At 39.2% G+C, this 21,018-nt stretch overlaps 1 long non-coding RNA gene across 1 annotated transcript; it reads left to right on the top strand.

Moving 5' to 3' along the window:
* The first annotated feature begins 11,430 nt into the window (after positions 1-11,430).
* Positions 11,431-16,537, top strand: LOC109491995. The gene is made up of 2 exons (XR_002145677.3): positions 11,431-13,685; positions 15,860-16,537. It is a non-coding gene; the product is annotated as an uncharacterized LOC109491995 (long non-coding RNA).
* The last annotated feature ends 4,481 nt before the right edge of the window (positions 16,538-21,018 follow it).

Here is a 21,018-nt window from a genome sequence, read left to right as displayed (position 1 = left end):
CCCCTTCCCCCCATCCCCACCCTCACTTCCTGATCCTTTAGCAACAACAGGAACTCAAGAGGCCCAGTAGGGCTAAGCCACAGCAGCCTGTGATCTACATGACATTCATTCTGAGGTTGTTTCTGGGTTAGAAATACCAGATGATCCATTTAGCAGACATCACGACAGCCACCAGAGAGTTATGTCAAGCCCTGAAAACCACAGAGAAAACTAGTGTCAAGGGGGATAGAGAGATGTACTGGTGATTCTACTGTTGTTAAGGTAGGAATGAGGAGATGTTTGCAGATGATCAGTAGGGTGATGACACTCCACCCACTTCAGTGCCAACACTTCTGCCTCCATCCCTATGACTTCAGTCTTAATCACAGGAGAACAACTGAGTCCAGTGCCATCAAAGTCAAGTTTTTGGAGCAGCCTTTGTACTTCCTCACCTACACAGAGAAGGAGATGTCTCAGTTTAAACCTTGAGATGCTGTGTCTTATAACAGTCTGGTATTATGGAAACTTAAAGAACAGAGCTGGACGTAAAGGGCAATGGGGCTACAGAAGCAGGTAGGTAGGACTGGTTCATGGAGTCCCTGGGGCTTGCAGGGGCGGAGGAGTCTCAGACAATTTGAAGCAGGGATGTGACATGCTCAGATTTGTGTTTTAAAAAGATCACTCTGGTAAAAGTGTGGGTAATTACTTGAAAACGCCAAGACTGGAGGCAGAGACCTGAAGTTATCATAATTCCGTTAAGACATTAAAATTTGTAGAAAAAACATAGGATTTCATCATTAGAAGAGAAAAAGGACAAAATGTGCAAGATGCTAGAGAGAATACCATCCCCTTGGAGAGTTCCACAGCTGAAATATCTTCTGTGTGGGTTGCCTTCTTATTTGGCATTGAACATGCTAAAGAAATATGAGTTCACATTATATTCTGATTACAAAAACAATTGATACTCATTGTAAACATTTCAAACATTTCAGAAATATTTCATTTAGGAAGTAAAAGTCCTGCACAATCCACCCCTTACCCCTCACCCCGAGGTAACAGCTGTTGCTAGTAAAATACCTTTCTCACAGTGGGAAATCCTGCTCTTACCAAAGGACTTCAAATGCCTTACAACCAGATCTCAAAAGGCAATGCAATGCTCAGATTCCCCAAAGAGTAAATGATGAAAGAGTATTCAGAGAAGGAAAGCTATACAGAAATAACTGGGTGAAAAAGATTAAATGCTAAAGGAGGTAATTCCCAATTATATCTCCTGCTCAAGGGTTCACTTGCCTGAAGCAATCTAGGGTACTTGGCTAAGTGGGTAGCTAGTGTTCACTTCAGTGGAATAAATAAGCTGTAAAAGTTTACCTTCATTCTTGTTAACTGTTGATATGTTGCAGTTTACTTTTGGAAAGAAAAAAGTGTATTCCTGAGGCTAAAAAGGGTTTTCTATTCCTAGCAGGTGTGTTGACCTGGTAGATAACAATAGAAAATAATTAAGATCACAGGAATCTACCCCCAAAACCAAGAGTACACTGTATATGCTTCATGTTAGCCAACTTGACAATAAATTATATTTTAAAAAAAAGGAAACTAATTCAGGATCTTTGTGCCCATGTGTACTTGTCAGATTGGGATATTAACACCTCCTGACTCCCTAGACAGGTAATGAAGCAGTTGGGTGATTTCTTCTTGGTCACTTGCTTTTGAAATGACAGGGAAAAATCTAGATTTGAGGCCTTTTTAAGAAAGGAATTGTCCATTCTAGACAATTCTTGGAGAATTTCTTTAGAAAGAAAGCCTTTCTTGGAACCCATCCTGAGGTTTAACAATTTTTACCATCAGGAATCCTGAACTTTTTCAGGGCACCTGGCTGGCTCAGTTATTTGAACCTCCAACTCTTGATTTTGGTTCAGGACATGATCCGAGGGTCATGGGATCGAGCCCTCAGTTGGGCTCTGTGCTGAGCGTGGAGCCTTAAGATTCTGTCTGTCTTTCCCTCTGTCCCCTCTCCCTAACTCATGTGTGCTCTCTCTCTCTAAAATAAATAAATAAGTAAAAATAAATAAATAAAGTAATTAATTAATTAAATAAATAAAATAAAAATAGAAAGAAAGAAAGAAAGAAAGAAAGAAAGAAAGAAAGAAAGAAAGAAAGAAAGAAAGAAAAAGAAAGAAAAATTCTGAACTCTTTCGATTGCTATAACAGAAACTTAATTCAGACAATCTTCTGTGAAAAAAGGAAGGTTACTGTTTCATGCCTCTAACACTTGACAAAGGTAGAGTTGGTTTCAGGTATACAAACTTCTTTGGGAATTATAATTAGATTCGAGAAATTCTACTTCAGTACCTGCATGATGCTTGAGTGGAGGAGGCACATTCTTAGAAGTTGTGGAATGGTCATGTTTGGCCATATGCATGGTCAAAACATTGAGAGCTAGTCTGATGGCAGAGGATGCCAAAACAGCTGTGCAGAAAGAAATAGAAAGATGGTAAGGGGATGATGCTTTGCTGAAATACCTTTTCTTTGCACTAGTTTGATGTGAATTTCTCTTAGTTGCAACCCAAAGAATCATGACTGCTATGGATTGAATATTTGTGTCCCCTCAAATTTCATATGTTGAAGACTTTAATCCCCAATATGATGGTATTTGGAGGGGGGAGGCCTTTGAGAGATGATTAGATTTAAATGAGGTGATTGGGTGGAGCCCCCATGATGGGTTAATGCCCTTCTAAGCATTGGAAGAGATACTAGAACTCTCTTTCTCTGCCAGATGAAGAAGGAAACAAGAAGGCAGCTGTCTGCAAGTCAGGAAGAAAATCCTCACCAGGAGCCAAATCAGCAGGCACCTTGGTCTTGGACTTCCCAGCTTCCAAAACCGTGAGAAATAAACATCTGTGGTTTAAGCTACCTAGTCTAGGTATTTTGTTATGGTAACCTGAGGTGACTAGGACAATGACTAAGAAAACTACTAGAGAAAATTAGTAATAGCCTTTGTTGTATACTCTCTAAAAGATGTAGAGAAAACATCTATGCTTTGAGAGGGAAACCTCTCAAAGGTCATCAATTTCTAGTTGCCAAACCCAATGATTCTCATTCAGTTTCCATTCTTCTTTGCCATGTTGACTGTCCTTGCCTTCTTTTTGTTTTTTTTAAGTTTGTTTATTTATTTATTTTGAGATAGAGGGAGCACAAGCAGGGGAGGGGCAGAGAGAGGGAGAGAGAGAATCCCAAGTGAGCTCCATGCTGTCAGTGCTGAGCCCAACTCAGGGCTCAATTTCACTGACCACAAGATCATGACCCGAGCCAAAATCAAGAGTCAGTTGCTTAACTGAGTCACCCAGGTGCCCCATCTGTCCTTGCCTTCTTGAATCTCTTCTACTTTGGCCTCTGTGACTCCCCCATCCATGGATTCTCCTTTTACTTTTCTGACAGCTCTCTCTCTGTATCCTTCAGTCTTTTCTTTTCTCCACTTGCCCTATACAGATCTCTGAGATTTGTTCTTGGACATCCTATCCTCTTGCTCTACCCACTTTGCTGAATAATTTTATTTACTCCCACAATTTTCTGTCTCACTCATAGGCTGTTCCTACGTATCATTTCCTCATTTATTACTCATAGCCTTAAAGTTTGCTGAGCTTTAGGTCCTGATTTTTACTGTCCTGGTGAATACCTCCACCTGCATAAGATGCAAAGACTATAAATATGTCCCAAACTGAACTTCTCCTTACCCTAATCTAGTCTCAAAACACTTTTTTAGTTACCAGTACCTCTAATACTGGCAATCCACACTCTCTTCCAGGCTCTAGCTCAGTTTTATAGGCTTCCTTCACCAACACCGCTTCTCCTCTACCCCATTCCATTCTCACTTTCTTGTCTAAATCCTGCCTTGTCCAATATTCATTTTCCTCCTTTTGCTTTGTTGACTACTGCTTTCCAAGAACATGCCATACATTTTTATGCTTCCATGAGTTGCTTATGGTTTCCTTCTCCTTGGAACGCTGTTTCCCCACTGTTACCTATCTAAATCCTACTCATCTTTCAAAATCCAACTCAAATGCTAATTCTTCTATGGAGCCTCCTGACACACCTTGTCAAAACCAAGCATTCACCTCTTTGGGCTCCCACAGAACCACCAGAACAAGTACTATAAACCTTTTGGAGTTATCGTGAGTTATGTATTTTCTTTTCTCTCCTGGTAGCGTGTGATTTTTCTTGAGGGAAGGAAGCATCATAACAGTGCACTGCACAATTCAGATGCTCAATAACATTTGTCAAATTGAATCAGAGAAGAAAATAATTGAAAAAAATGAAGATATCTTTAATAAGAGGCAATGTTGCTTAAGAAAGACATTAATACTTTGGAGGACTATTCTCTTATATAAAGTCTTTGCTGTTAAAAAAATTGAGTGACAGGGGCACCTGGCTGTGTCAATCGGTAGAGCATGTGACTCTTGATCTTACGGTCGTGAGTTTAAGTCCCATATTGGTTGTAGAGCTTCCTTAACAAATAACAGTAGAGTGAGAGACAGGCAGTAGCACACAGGGCAGATTCCTTCTTAACTCTTCTTAGCAGGTGATTTTCATTTGGCCTTTACCCTGCAACCCAAGTGGGCCTTCCCTTTAAAATGTTTTGTTTGAATAAGCTGAGATTTCTTAAAATTCATATCTTGAGAGATTTTATTGTTTAAGCAGAAGAGAGAACTCTGAACTCACACATTATCACATTATATGGTTTTGATATGTGGTGGGCTCCACATATATTACTAATTGGCTTATGACGAAATCTAAACCTATCAGGACAGAAGAAGCAGTAGAACATGTTAAGTGAAAGCTTGGCTCTGGAGCAGGACTGCCAGAGCCTGAATTAGGCAAATTAACTTCTCTGTGCCTCAGTTCCCTCTTGCGTCCAGTGGAGATTGTAATGGACCTACTTCACAAGCTTATGAAGATTAGACAGATTGATGTATGCAAAGTTCTTGAACAGGCTAGGCACATGGTAAGCATTCAGTAATTATTCTGTGTTATTATTATTTTCAATTACCACTTTCAACTGGGATGGCAAATCCCTGTCTCCTGTACCTTAATGACACCCCTGGAAGATTCTATGACTTGACTACTACAATTCAGTTCAATCTGGTTTCAAACATCAGTCTCATGATTGGTTCAAAGTTCTCTGCCTCACCCAATACAAGCTAGACTTACTGGCAGGAGGACACTGTTTGACTTTTTCAATCATCCTCCTGTTGTAGTGACCTAGAGGGTGCCTGGAGGGGGGTGGCGTTGGATCATGTTCTGGGGCACTGGTTCCCCTTCCCAGTTCTTGGGACTGGGTCAGGAAGAGAGATGAGACAGTCAGAGCTCTCCTTATATAGCTAGCTTCCTCTTGTTAGGAATGCATCCCTGAAACTCACTGCTGTGGTTCTCTTTTGTTCTGCTCCTGCTGTGGCCTCTGATGAAATGGTAGCCTCCACTGGATGGGTGCACACTGTTTAGTTTTACCCTAGGTACCTCTTAGCGTTAGATTACTGAAGCACAGTTGATGCTGGAGAGGAGACTGGAAACGATGCTTGATTTTGTTGTTTTATTGTTCTGACAAGAGGGACAGCTTACAATTAGAACACTCTTATTTCCCACCATGCCTGCTGAATAAGCCTCCAGGGAGGATGTAGAATAAAGCTCAGTGTGGCTGAAGCAGATCACAGACCAGAAGCCCAGATGCTACTCAAAGGGTTTCTGGATCTCAAGTATCTTTATATTTTTATTTTAAAGCTTTTTAAAATGTTTATTTGACACAGAAAGAGAGAGAGAGAAAGAAAGAGAGAGAGAGAGTGAAAGGGGGAAGGGCAGAGAGAGAGGGGGACAGATCCTGGGCTCGAATTCATGAACCAGGAGACAATGACCTGAGCTCAAGTTGGATGCTCAACTGACTGAGCCGTCCAGTTGCCCCATGGATCAATTACTTTAAAGAGAGTGATAACCCAAAAATAACATTTATTGAATATCTACTAAAGCTAGGTACTTATGCCTAAAGCTAGGTATACATTATCTATTGTATATGATAAGGATAGTTCTATTTTACAGATGAGGAAAGTGAAGGTAAGAGGAATGAAATCAATTGCCATTATTTTTGAGGGCCTTGCTCCTTACATAAAATTTCCACACTGATCCAAAAAGATTTCAGAGAGGAGAGGTGTTTGAGTGGCTCAGTTAAGCCTCTGACTCTTGATTTCAGTTCAGTTCTTGATCTCACTTGTTCGTGAGAGGGTTTGTAAGATGGAGCCCTGAGTTGGGGTCTGCACTTGCTGTGGAGCCTGCTTGGGATTCTCTCTCCCTCTCCCTCTGCCCCTCTCCATTCACAGACTCAGTCTCTCTATCTCTTAAAAAAAAAAAAAAAAGATTTCAGAGAGGCAATATTACCAAAGTCATATTTTGGACATTTAGGATAAAGCTGTGATTGGTAATGTTAATTTTTTTAATGATGCAAATATACATCTTTACTTGGTATTAATTCATCACAAGTATAAAGGCCATAAAATATCTTAATTTTTACCATTCTTATAGTATTTTCCCCCAGTATTTACTTACTTACTTACTTACTTACTTACTTAATTTATTTATTTATTTATTTACTTACTTACTTATTTATATTTAAAACTCCAGTATAATAAACATACAGTGTTATGTTAGTTTCAGGTGTACAATATAGTGATTCAACAATTTTATACATTACTCAGTCCTCATCACAAAAGGTATGCTCTTAGTCCCCTTCACCTATTGCACATCCCCCTATATTGCCTATCCCCACCTCTCCTCTGGTAACCATTAATTTGTTCTCTGTAGTTCAGAGTCTGTTTCTTGGCTCGTCTCTCTCTCTTTTTTTTCCCCTTTGCTCATTTGTTTTGTTCCTTAAATTCCACATATGAGTAAAATCCTATGGTATTTGTCTTTCTCTGACTGACTCATTTCACTTAACATTATACTCTCTAGCTCCATCTGATGCGGTTTTGGAGTGGTGGTGGGGTCTGGAGCCTATGGCCAAGAAAGAATTCTTGAGACATCTTTGGAGCAAAAGGTGATTTTATTAAAGCATGGGGACAGGACCCGTGGGCAGGAAGAGCTACACTGGGATTGTGAAGAGTGACTGGTTATATATATACCTTGGAGTTGGAAGAGGTAAAGGCCAAAGGGAGATTTCCACAAGGACTTTGATATGCTAAAGATGACTCATAAGATACTGGAGGCCTAGCTATTGTCAAGCTAAGGTTGTTTTTCCCTGTAGCCAATCATTAACATTAAGATAGTTGGGAGTTTCTGGAGAAATGGTATATTTCTCCTGCCTCAAGTATTAGCCAATGGGCTGCACATTATAAAGGAATTTAATTGTATCTACCATTTCCGTCTTGTCTTTGTTCCTCACATCACTGTGGAAGGGATGGTGATGATAGGGCTCCAGGAAGCAGAGTCTATGGGTTTCTAGAGACTAGGCTATTGATAAGATTGCCTTTTTTTCTGGTGATTTACAAAGACATTTATAAACTGATGGAGACAGGAATATCACACATACCCCACCTGAGGGAGGAGGGTTTTGTAGGGCTTCAGCTTGATTTATGGTCCCTCATCACATTTACATCATTGAAAATGGCAAGATTTCATTCCTTTTTTATGCTAAGTAATATTCTAATATATATATATATATATATATATATATATATATATATATATTACTTCTTTATTCATCTAAAGATGGACATTTGGGATGCTTCCATATCTTGGCTATTGTATAATGCTGCTATAAACAAAAGGGGTACATATGTCTTTTTTTTTTTTATTTACATCCAAATTAGTTAGCATATAGTGCAACAATGATTTCAGGAGTAGATACCTTAGTGCCCCTTACCCATTTAGCCCATCCCCTGCCCTTGCACAACCCCTCCAGTAACCCTCAGTTTGTTCTCCATATTTATGTTTTTGTATTCTCTGGGTAACTACCCAGTAAGTGGAATGACTGGATCATATGGTAATTCCATTTAATTTTTTGAGGAACCTTCATATTGTTTTCCACAGTGGCTGCACCAGTTTGCATTCCCACCAATAGTGCACAAGGGTTCTTTTTTCTTTACACTCTCACCAACACTTGTTGGTTCATATCCATCTTTATAGTCTTTTCACCAGAGAACTAAAGAAAAGGATGATCTTATTGATACTAGTTCAATGCTCCCCCCCCCTTTTTTTTTCTGGTGGGCACTTTTTCTATCCTTTTTTTTTTTTTAATTTTTTTTAACGTTTTTTTATTTATTTTTGAGATAGGCAGAGACAGAGTATGAACAGGGAGGGTCAGAGAGAGGGAGACACAGAATCCGAAACAGGCTCCGGGCTCTGAGCTGTCAGCACAGAGCCCGAGGCGGGGCTCGAACTCACGGACCGTGAGATCATGACCTGAGCCGAAGTCGGCCGCCCAACCGACTGAGCCACCCAGGCGCCCCTTTCTATCCCTTTAAAATGTGTCTTCTCAGGGCGCCTGGGTGGCTCAGTTGGTTAAACGTCCAACTTTGGCTCAAATCGTGATCTCATGGTTTGTGGATTTGAGCCCTGCATTAGGCTCTGTGCTAACAGCTCAGGGCCTGCTTGGGATTCTCTCTCCCTCTCTCTCTCTGCCTCTCTCTCTCTCTCTCTCTCTCTCTCTCTCTCTCTCTCTCTCTTTCTCTCTCTCAAAATAAATAAACTTTAAAAAAAGTTTTACTGAAAACTATAGAAAGCTTATGAAAGAAATTGAAGAAGACACAAAAAATGGAAAAACATTCCATGCTCATGGATTGGAAGAACAAATATTGTTAAAATGTTGATATTGCCCAAAGCAATCTACATATTCAATGCAATCCCTATCAAAATAACACCAGCATTCTTCACAGAGCTAGAACAAACAATCCTAAAGTTTGTATGGAACCAGAAAAATGACCCCAAAGAGCCAACGCAATCCTGAAAAAGAAAACCAAAGCTGAAGAAGGCATAACAATTCTGGACTTCAAGCTGTATTACAAAGCTGTAATCATCAAGACAGTATGGTACTGACACAAGAACAGACACTCAGATCAATGGAACAGAATAGAGAACCCAGAAGTGGACCCCAAAAGGTATGGTCAACTAATCTTTGACAAAGCAGGAAAGAATATCCAATGGAATAAAGACAGTCTCTTCAGCAAGTGGTACTGGGAAAACTGGACAGCAACACGCAGAAAACTGAACTTGGACCACTTTCTTACACCATACACAAAAATAAACTCAAAATGGTTGAAAGACTGAAACGTAAGACAAGAAGCCATCAAAATCCTCGGGAAGAAAGCAGGCAAAAACCTCTTTGACCTTGGCCGCAGCAAATTCTTACTCAACGTGTCTCCAGAGGCAAGGGAAACAAAAGCAAAAATGAACTATTGGGACCTCACCAAAATAAAAAGCGTCTGCACAGCGAAGGAAACAATCAGCAAAACTAAAAGGCAACTGGCAGATGGGAGAAGATATTTGTAAATGACATATCAGATAAAGGGTTAGTACCCAAAATCTATAAAGAACGTATCAAACTCAATACCCAAAAGACAAATAATCCACTGAAGAAAAGGGCAAAAGATATGAATAGACACTTTTCCAAAGAAGACATCCAGATGGCTAACAGACACATGAAAAAAATGCTCAACATCACTTATTATCAGGGAAATACAAATCAAAACCACAATGAGATAGCACCTCACACCTGTCAGAATGGCTAAAATTGACAAGTCAGGCAACAACAGATGTTGGCAATGATGGGGAAAAAGAGGAACCCTTTTGCACTGCTGGTGGGAATGCAAACTGGTGCAGCCACTCTAATAAACAGTATAGAGTTTCCTCAAAAAATTAAAAATCAAATTACCCCATGACCCAGCAACTGCACCACTAAGTATTTATCCAAAGAATACAGATGTGCTGTTTTGAAGCACATGCACCCCAATGTTTATAGCAGTGCTATTGACAATAGCCAAAGTATAATGGAATATTACTCGGCGATCAACAAGAATGAAATCTTGCCACTTACAACAACATGAATGGAATTAGAGTGTATTATGCTAAGTGAAATTAGTCAGTCAGAGAAAGACAAATATATGAATTCACTCATGTGGAATTTAAGATACAAAACAGATGAACATAAAGGAAGGGAAGCAAAAATAATATAAAAACAGGGAGGGGGCAAAACATAAGAAATAATATAACATAAACATAGAGAACAAACTGAGGGTTGCTGGAGGGATTGTGGGTGGGGGGATGAGCTAAATGGGCAAGGGGCATTAAGGAGGATGAGCACTGCGTGTTATATGTAGGGAATGAATCACTGGATTCTACTCCTGAAATCATTATTGCACTATATGCTAACAAACTCAGATGTAAATTTTAAAAAGTTTTACAATGTGTCTTCTCCATACATGTGTAATCTCTTCATCTTAGTTGAGCAAACTTTTTCATTATTAATTTGCATGTTCCATTGAATAACAGTATGTTTTAGGGAGACTCTTGCAAGAGCTAATGAGGAAAACATGTATAATGGTTTCTAAGATTTGCTAATGGTTTTTGATTTCCTCTGATCTCAGATCCAAGTGGTGAAACTAGCACTCTGTGTTTTATACACTCATACCATGTAAAGAAACTGGGGCCAAGAGCACAGTTAGAAGTTGGCAATGGACACAATAATCCCAATTCATTTCTTTTTCTTTTTGGCAAGAAGATAATTCACTGAAAATTAAAAATTTTTCTTTTTAAATCTTTAAATAAATCACCCTTCCAAAGCTCTTTCTCTTAGTCACTTGCTTGCCATCTGTGAACCACCACCAATTCAATTATAAATAAATATTTATAAAAATCCTGCTGTGTACCAAGCAGTGCTGGAATACTGTGGTCACCAAGGGAGACAAGGTGCTTGCTTTCATGGTGCTTAGGTCTTACCTAGGGAAATGGACAATAATCAGATGAATAATAAAATTTCAGGTGACGTGATATAAGGACAACAAGACTAAGTGTCATGAAGCAGAGTGATGAGAAGAGGGTAATAGCAAGTAGGATAGTCAGGAAGGACCGACATTTGACTGAAACCTGAATGACGAGGAGGCAGCTACTCAAAGATTTGGGAAAAGAGCCTCTCCAGCCAAGGAACTAGCAGGCACAAGGGCCTGGGAATTATTTGGCAATTGTAATGTTTTGGATACTGAGAGTATGAGTCCTCTCTTCATTCCCCCCAGCCCTCACTGACAGAACCCGATGGCAAGTACAGTGTGAGATTGAAAGATTGTGTTGAACTTCTGGAAGTTAAAAGGCCTGTAGGGAAATATGCAGAAGTCAAGAAGAAAATAAAGGTGAACTGAAGCCCAAATTGTAGTCCAGGCCTACTAAGAAGCTTTCCTATGATGAAGGTAAATTCTACAATTTGATTCCGTTTTATTGATTCAATGATGTTATTGACTAGCAAAGAATCCACCCTAAATCACTCTTCTGTGCTCATTGCATCACTTTATTTATAACTAAATGTTTCCTGAAGTAAAGTAGAAAACAACTACTTTGCTCTCCATATTTATGCTCCTCAACAGAGATCCCATAGTAGACTTTCTTACATTTGTGGTAAACTACTTTTAACCGTGCATCAAGGCAATAAAAATAGTTTTCATATGATTATGCCTTTGGAAATCTGGCGCAAAATGTGATTTCACTTAGTGAGTGTGGTGTGACAGCTGTAAATTGCCACATTCCAGCTTAATGCTTCAATATTGTATTTTCAGTGTGGCTGAGTTGCTGGTTTTTTCTGGCTTTGATTGCATTTTCCACAGAGAAGCTGGCACTCAGACAAATCCCCTGAGACACCCTCACAAAGAGATGCTGACAGATCTCTGTCTCTCAGAGGTTCTAACTGGGCAGTGTTCCATCCAGACATGCTGGGCATGAGCCTGGGTTATCTGTGTCTGTTGGCCTATGGGAGGGTCTTCTCATTTTGTTTTGCCAACAGCCAAGAGATATAGAGAGCCCCTTGGGATGGGAGTTCTGTCCTGGGGCCAACATCTCTGGTAGGAAGGCACTGGACCATTTTAATAGGGCAAAGAGTCTTATTCAAAGAAGCCAGAAGTATTTGAAGAACCAAATTTGTCTACCCAGTATGAGGGTGGGTCATTGACTAAGTGCTTAATAAATAATTGGTAGAGTGTTCAGGCATTCTCCTCAATACTAGTGATGTATAGCTGAATACCTAATTCAAAGAACTCACCCTAACTTGTTTGGGGAAGTAGCCTGTAGTGGCCAGCCCTTTTTTGGCTGCCCCTTCCCAACCCTAAGACTGCTTATAACCCATTCAATGAATTTTCAAGTAGTTATTATCAAGTACTTCTTATGGGCCAGGGACTGTGGTCTGCCTAAGATGTGCAGAAATGAGCAAGACAGATTTTTCTAGGAATAGTATTGTACACACCAAAATGTTATAATGGTTATCTTAAGGGGGTAGAATTAGATGGAGACATGGTGAGGACACTTAATTTTTCATTTTGAACTTTACTATTTGAACTTTTTGTGACAAGCTGTTGGCCATGATACTTTTTTGTATCTCGACAAAAATCTTCCCTGGGTTCCTGGATGGCTTAGTTGGTTAAGTGTTGGACTTCGGCTCAGGTCATGATCTCACAGTTCGTGAGTTCAAGCCCCATATTGGACTTTGTACTGTCAGTGCTTCAGATCCTCTGTTTCCCTCTCTCTCTGTCCCTCCTCCTCCTCTCTCTCTCTCTCTCTCTCTCTCAAAAATAAATAAACATATTTTAAAAAGTCTTCTGAGCAACTGTTTGTGCCACTCTTCTGAGCTTTGAGAACACAGCAATGAATGAAGCAGAAAAAGTGCCCTGTTCTCACAGAACTTCCATTCCAACTGGAGAAGCACCACAAAACAAAACAAAATAGTCCACACAAGTATGCCATATAATGATGATCAATGATATGTCCTATGGAAAAAATAAATACTTTTTAAAAATAAAAGAGTTATTCTGATTTGTTCAGATACTCTTGACTCTTTGGAGACCAGGATTCTTCACTGGCCTGGGCAAATAGCATTGACGGAAGTGGGCCAGAGGGCCAACCCTCAAAGCCTTGAACCATTTGGACTCATTCTGCACTCTTTCCAGCCAGCATAAATGAAAAGGCAGTCTGACCTGCCTACATTCTTTGGGCATAAGAGTGATGTCAGTCCAGAGAGTCTGACCTGGCTAGTTGCTCTTGATTGGAGCCCAGGCCTTTCCCCACCCAGTCTGGGGACAGAACTCACTGCTGTGCCAGTATTTGAAGGTACTGACCCTGCCTACCCCACATTCATTGCCTGCTTCTTCTTTCCAACTTCACCAGCTGGTTTCCAGGGACCTGATCCTGCTGGCTTTTGGCCTGCCCTGTCTGACAGCTGCCTGAACACTGGGACTTAAAAATTAGTTCTAAATGCCTGAGTCCAGCCACCACATTCCAATCTATTTTTAGGACCAATCCTCCTTCTTTGGCTCCCTGAGAAACCACTCTTCTTTTTCTGTTTCTTAAACTACTTCCATTCCCAGTTCAGACTGAGGTCTCCTCACCTGGGAATGCAAAGCTTAGGGTTTCCAGTTCCCGGTCACCAGCCAAGGAGAAGATGCTGTTTTCATTCAATTTCTCTAGTCTGAGAAGAGGTAAGACTTGATATGATAGTAAGTTAAAGAAAGACAGCCAAAATTGTATGCACATGGACATTACTAACATTTAAAAATTATTTTTATTTTAATCATGAAAGTGACACAAGCGTATTGCAAAAACTTTAGAGAATACAGTAAGAATAATTTATATTTTAATTATTATTTTCTTCTTGATCTGTTCTTGTGCTCAGAAGTTTGTTGTTATTGGTTAAATATATTATTCGTGCACACAGGATAAAATTCAAGTAGTAAAACATCACTGTTCCCCTGCCATCCGGTTCTTCTCCTGAAGGGAATTGTTCATAATATTCTTTTATAATCCTTTTTATTTCTGTAAAATCTGTAGTGATGTTCTACTTTCTTTCCTGATTTTGGTAATGTGGTTTTTCTCACTTTATATTTCAGTCAACCTAGGTAAAGATTTGTCAATTTTGTTGATCTTTTTTAAAGAACCAGCTTTTGGTGTTGTTGATTTTCTTCATGTCGTTTTTCTATTCTCTTGTTTTTGCCTCCACGCCATTGTTCTCTTTCTACTGCTAGCTGTGGACTCAGTTTGCTCTTCTTTTTCTAGTTTCTTAAGGTGTAAAATCAGGTTGTTAATTGACTTTGCCACTCTTTCTAATATACATGTGTATGTATTATTTTTATTTTATTTTAATTATCCTACGGTATAATTGAGTTTTTGCAATGCTGTTTTATGAATTTTAGCAAATAAACAGATTTACATAACTAATGTCACAATCAGGATACAGAAGATCTACTTATTTTGTTAGTTACTGAGAAATGAATTGCAAAATCTTCAACTATAATTGTGATGTGTGCATTTATTTCTTTCATAATTGTTACCAGCAGTTGTTGATATGATATATAAAGTTACTTTCTCCTTTTGTAATTAATCATATTTTATGGTGTTTTGAAACTATGTAAATATTATATTTTCATCAAAATTTTAATTTATTCATTGATTTTAAATTTTTATTTATTTTTTATTTCATTTTAGAGAGAAAAAGCACATGAGTGGGGGAGAGGAGCACAGGGAGAGAGGGGGTGGGGGGAGAGAAATCTTAAGCAGGCCCCAAGCTCAGAGCAGGGTCAGGCTTAATTCTATGACCCTGGAATTATGACCTGGAATTATGAGCTGAAATCAAGAGTAAGACACTCAACCGATGGAGCCACCTACGTGCCCCTGATTTTTTATTAATATAAATTCATAATTTCATATTTTATCTGATGGGCTATAGTCTGTTAAAATATCATTATTTATTTTGCAGCTCACATTACATGTGATTTCATCACTAGAGCTTCTTCAAGCTTCCTCGAGTCCCTTTGATATGTCCCTGTCATTCTTTGAGCACTTCCTTGTTTCTTGCACAAGGTGTTCCAGTCTCACTTGTATTTTTCCATGCCCCAAACTTGCAATCAGCCATTTCTCCAAGAAATGGAGAATGTTATTTAGAACCAAGATCTTGACACTAAGTATATTGATTGTTTTTGGGTGTCATTGCCCCTAAGCTCTTTTATTTTTTATTTTATTTTATTTTTAAGCAAACTCTATGCCCAGTGTGGGAGTCAAACTCATGACCCTGAGATCAAAAATCACATGCTCTAGGGGTGCCTGGGTGGCTCAGTCGGTTGGGCGTCCAACTTCAGCTCAGGTCATAATCTCACCGTCCGTGGGTTCGAGCCCTGCATCAGGTTCTGTGCTGACAGCTCGGAGCCTGGAACCTGCTTCGGATTCTGTGTCTCCCTCTCTCTCTGCCCCTCCCCTGCTCAAGCTCTGTCTCTGTCTCTCTCAAAAATAAATAAATATTTTTTAAAAATTAAAAAAAAATCACATGCTCTATCATCTGAGTGAGCCACGCACTCCTACCCCCAGGGCCTTTTAGTAGACACACTTATTTATATTTATATTCATTCCTACATCGATCCATCATCTATTGATCTACCTATTATCTATCCATGTACTGAAAACTATGATTTTGCACCAATACCTCCAATTTCAATCCAACATCACGGGTTTCATTCCACTTTTCTACCTTTCCGTGTTTCTAACTCTAATACTGGTAAGAAAATCCAGGCTTCTATTATTCCTAATACTATTACTTATTTTTTATCGATCTACTAGTTTGTAACCAATCTCTTATTCCTGTACCCCTCTCTCTCCTGTGCAGATGCCCACCTTATCCCACTTGAACTCCAACAGACACCTTGCACCAGGTTGCCCTACATGGAGGCACTTTCACCCAGTTTTGCCTCTGACTTCTTGTGCCATCATTGCCTCCTGTGGGGACACTCTCCTCATCCTCCTTTGGCATTGAAAACCTGGTTTGAGCTGCTGCTTCTGAGGGATACCCTTGTCACCTGGTGAGCAGAGAAGAGTTAATATAGCAGACCTGAGACTGCTCTCCATAGAAGAGCCTGCTTGAAAGGTTGGCCTGTGGCTAGCATCTGGTAACTTGGATTTCAGGAGGGTTTCAGCATTCCCGTGAGAAGGGTGGCTCACTGTGTCCCAACTGTTTGTATAAATAACATGCTTTATACTGAACAAACTGCTTTCCTTGTGGGTATCTGGGATTCTGGCTAGGCATAGAGTGCCTATATGACCAACTTCCAACAAAAACTTTGGGCCCTGAGTCTCTAATAGGCTTCCCTGGTAGACAACATTTCACACATGTTGTCACAATTTGTTGCTGGAGGAATTAAGCATGTTCTGTATGACTCCACTGGGAGAGAGAACCCTCAGAAGCTTGTATCTAGTGTCCTCTGGACTTTACCTCATGTACCTTTCCTTTTGCTGATTTTGGTTTGTATCATTTTGCTGTAATAAATCCTAGCCATGAGTATGACTATGTGCTGGGTCCTGGTTAATCATTGAACCTGGGGGTAGTCTTGGGGACCTCTGTCAAACCTGGCTTGGGTTCTGAAAACTTGGAATGGGCTGCCTCTCTGTAAGGACACTCTCTTCACTTGCCTGGGTTTTAAACTTCTATGCCAAACCAGCCTCCTCATTCTGTCTGGGCTCTGACACCCTATGCCAGCCCACCCCACTTCAGGGACACTGTCCTCACACCATTTGTTTCCAGTGATTTTAGCTATTGTGATTATAGCTGCTACGAATATTTGTGTATAACTCTTTTTGTGGACACTTGTTTTCAGTCTTGATGGGTGAATACTTAAGAGTGGCATTGAGGGGTCATAAGGTAAGTGTTTATTTAGTTTTATAAGAAGTTGCCAAACCTTGTTCCAAAGTGGTGGCTGTACCATTTAAAACTCCCACCAATAATGTATGATTACCAATTATCTTCTAAAAATTATATGAGGAAAAGTTCTTTTATAGTTACCTGTGTTTTAGCATTTGGGGCACTCTTCATTCCTCTGTAGATCTGCATTTCCTTCTATATAGAAGGAAAATTTTATATATATATATATATATATATATATATATATATATATATATACATATATATACACATACATATATAAATATATACATACATATATATTTTTATATATATAATTATTTTTGAGAGAGAGAGTGAGCAGGAGAGAGGGGCAGAGGGAGCGAGAGAATCTTAAGCAGGCTTCATGCTCAGCAGGGAGACTGACATAGGGCTTAATCCCACAACTCTGGGATCATGACCTGAGCCAAAATTGAGAGTCACATGCTCAACTGACTGAGCTAGGTCAGCTAGGTCAGGTGCCCCTCCCACAACATTTCTTATGTTCCAAGTCTGCTGATGACAAATCTTTCATCTTTCGTTAAACTGAAATATCCTTATTTTACCTTTATATTTTAAGATATTTCTGCTGGATTTAAAATTCTCAGTTCACAGTTTTGTTTTCTTTAAGCACTTTAAAGAAATCATTCCATTTTCTTCTTATTTGCGTTATGTTTTATAAGAAGTCCACATTTGTTTTTATTGCTGTTCCCCTGAATGAAATGTGTCTTTTCCCCCAAGTCCCCTCTGGCTGTTCCAAAGATTTTCTTTTTATCTTTGACTGTCAGTATCAATATGATATACCTAACTATGTTTTTCTTTATGTTTATCCTGCTTGGGGTTCAATGAATTTTTTGGTCTTTGGGCTTATTATTTTTTTTTCAACAAATCTGTAAAAACATTGGCCATTATTTCTTAAAGTACTTCAGATACTTTAATTCTTTCCTCTCTCTTTCTGAAGTTCTAATTAGGCTTATGTTAGACTCAGCCTTTTTCTTTCTGTGCTACAGTTTGACAGATTCTTTTGCCCTGTCTTCAGGGTCACTGACTGGTCTTTTGTTCAATGGTGTCTGGTCTGATGTTAAATTCATCTAGTGAATTTTTAATATCAGATATTGTGTTTTTTAATTCCAGAATTTTTATTTGGTTCTGTTTTATGGGTTACATTTCTTAATGACCTCTGCAATCAGACAGCACAAAGAAATAAAAGGCATCCAAATCGGCCAGGAGGAGGTCAAACTTTCACTCTTCACAGATGACAAGATACTCTATATGGAGAACCCAAAAGATTCCACAAAAAAACTGCTAGAACTGATTCATGAATTCAGCAAAGTTGCAGGATACAATATCAATGCACAGAAATCGGTTGCATTCCTATACACCAACAATGAAGCAACAGAAAGAGAAATCAAGGAATTGATCCCATTTACAATTGTACCAAAACCCATAAAATACCTAGGTATAAATCTAACCAAAGAGGTGACAAATCTATACACTGAAAACTATAGAAAGCTTATGAAAGAAATTGAAGAAGACACACACACACACACACACACACACACACACACACACAAAAGGAAAAAGATTACATACTCCTGGATAGGAAGAATAAATATTGTTAAAAAGTTGATATTGCCCAAAGCAATCTACACATTCAGTGCAATCCCTATCAAAATAACACCAGCATTCTTCACAGAGCTAGAACAAACAATCCTAAAGTTTGTATGGGACCAGAAAAATGACCCCAAAGAGCCAACACAATCCTGAAAAAGAAAACCAAAGCTGAAGAAGGCATAACAATTCTGGACTTCAAGCTGTATTACAAAGCTGTAATCATCAAGACAGTATGGTACTGACACAAGAACAGACACTCAGATCAATGGAACAGAATAGAGAACCCAGAAGTGGACCCCAAAAGGTATGGTCAACTAATCTTTGACAAAGCAGGAAAGAATATCCAATGGAATAAAGACAGTCTCTTCAGCAAGTGGTACTGGGAAAACTGGACAGCAACACGCAGAAAACTGAACTTGGACCACTTTCTTACACCATACACAAAAATAAACTCAAAATGGTTGAAAGACTGAAACGTAAGACAAGAAGCCATCAAAATCCTCGGGAAGAAAGCAGGCAAAAACCTCTTTGACCTTGGCCGCAGCAAATTCTTACTCAACGTGTCTCCAGAGGCAAGGGAAACAAAAGCAAAGATGAACTATTGGGACCTCACCAAAATAAAAAGTGTCTGCACAGCGAAGGAAACAATCAGCAAAACTAAAAGGCAACTGGCAGATGGGAGAAGATATTTGTAAATGACATATCAGATAAAGGGTTAGTACCCAAAGTCTATAAAGAACATATCAAACTCAAAACCCAGAAAACAAATAATCCACTGAAGAAATGGGCAGAAGACATGAATAGACACCTTTCCAAAGAAGACATCCGGATGGCTAACAAACACATGAAAAAATGCTCAACATCACTCAGGGAAATACAAATCAAAACCACAAAGAGAAACTACCTCACACCTGTCAGAATGGCTGAAATTAACAAGTCAGGCAACAACAGGGGTTGGCAAGGATGCGGAGAAACAGGATCTCTTTTGCACTGCTGGTGGGAATATAAACTGATGCAGCCACTCTGGAAAACAGTATGGAGATTCCTCAAAAAACTAAAAACAGAAATACCCTACGACCCAGCAATTGCACCACTAGATATTTATCCAAAGGATACAGGTATTCTGTTTCGAAGGGGCACATGCACTATCGACAATAGCCAAAGTATGGAAAGAGCGCAAATTTCCATCGATGGATGAATGGATAAAAAAGATGTGGTATTATATACAATGGAGTATTACTGGGCAAACAAAAAGAGTGAAATCTTGCCATTGGCAACTACATGGATGGGACTAGAGGGTATTACAGTAAGTGAAATTAGCCAGATAAAAACAAATATCATATGAGTTCACTCATATGAGGACTTCAAGGTACAAAACGGATGAACATAAGGGAAAGTAAGCAAAAATAATATAAAAACAGGGAGGGGGACAAAACATAAGAGACTCTTAAATATGGAGAACAAACAGAGGGTTACTGGAGAGGTTGTGGGGGGGGGATGGGCTAAATGGGAAAGGGGCATTAAGGAATCTACTCCTGAAATCATTGTTACACTATATGCTAACTAACTTGGATGTAAATTAAAAAATAAATAATTAACAAAAAATAATTTCTTACCTTGTCTTTCTGCTGCTATTGGGACACTCCTCAATTCTATCACCGAGTAGTCAGAATAAGATTTGTAAATACTAATCTTAATATGTCCCTTTCCAGTTAAAAGTTCTTCAATGACTTCAGGTATCCTTGAGCATTAAGTTCATACTTCCAGCACTTTGTGACAAGTCCTTTGTCTTATCTCTCTCATCTCATTTCTTTCCATTCTCCCACTCTTTGCTTGCACTTATTTTTCAGAGATTAGTAGTAGCTTCCAGCTTTTGCAAGTTTCTTTCTGCTTTCTTTTGCTAATTCCTAGCCATCCTATATTTGTATTTAGAGAGAGAACAAGCTTGTGAGCAGGAGAAGAGGGGAAGAAGGAGGGAGAGAATCTTAAGTAGACTCCATGCAGGGGTTTTATCTGGCACCCTGAGGTCCTGACTTGAGCTGAAATCGAGTTGAACACTCAACTGACTGAGCCGCCTACGCACCCTTCCTATTCGTCCTTTAAATCGGCTTAATATTCATTCTACCTAAGAGACCTTCACTGCAACCCACTCTAATTTAGCTACTCCTCTTCTGCTAATGCATTCTATGTACCTCTCAGTCAGTGTTATCACACGGCATTAATGAGGTTGTTCATCTTTTCCTAATTTGTTGGCTATTTAACTTTTTCTTCTGAGAACTGACTATTCATATCCTTTGTTTGCTTTTCTGTTGAGTTGTGCTTTTGTTATTAATTTGTAGTAATTATTTAATTTTTAAATTAATCTCTGCACCTAATATGGGACTTGAACTCACGACCCCAAGATTGAGTCATATGCTCCATGGATTGAGCCAGAGAGGCACCCCCCCAATTTGTAGTAATTCTTTTTTATGTGGCAATATTTTTTCTCAGTCTATTTC

The sequence above is a fragment of the Felis catus genome, chromosome D1 (genome assembly GCF_018350175.1).
Source record: "Felis catus isolate Fca126 chromosome D1, F.catus_Fca126_mat1.0, whole genome shotgun sequence".
Classification (NCBI taxonomy): domain Eukaryota; kingdom Metazoa; phylum Chordata; class Mammalia; order Carnivora; family Felidae; genus Felis; species Felis catus.
This window is presented reverse-complemented; position numbering and strand designations above follow the sequence as displayed.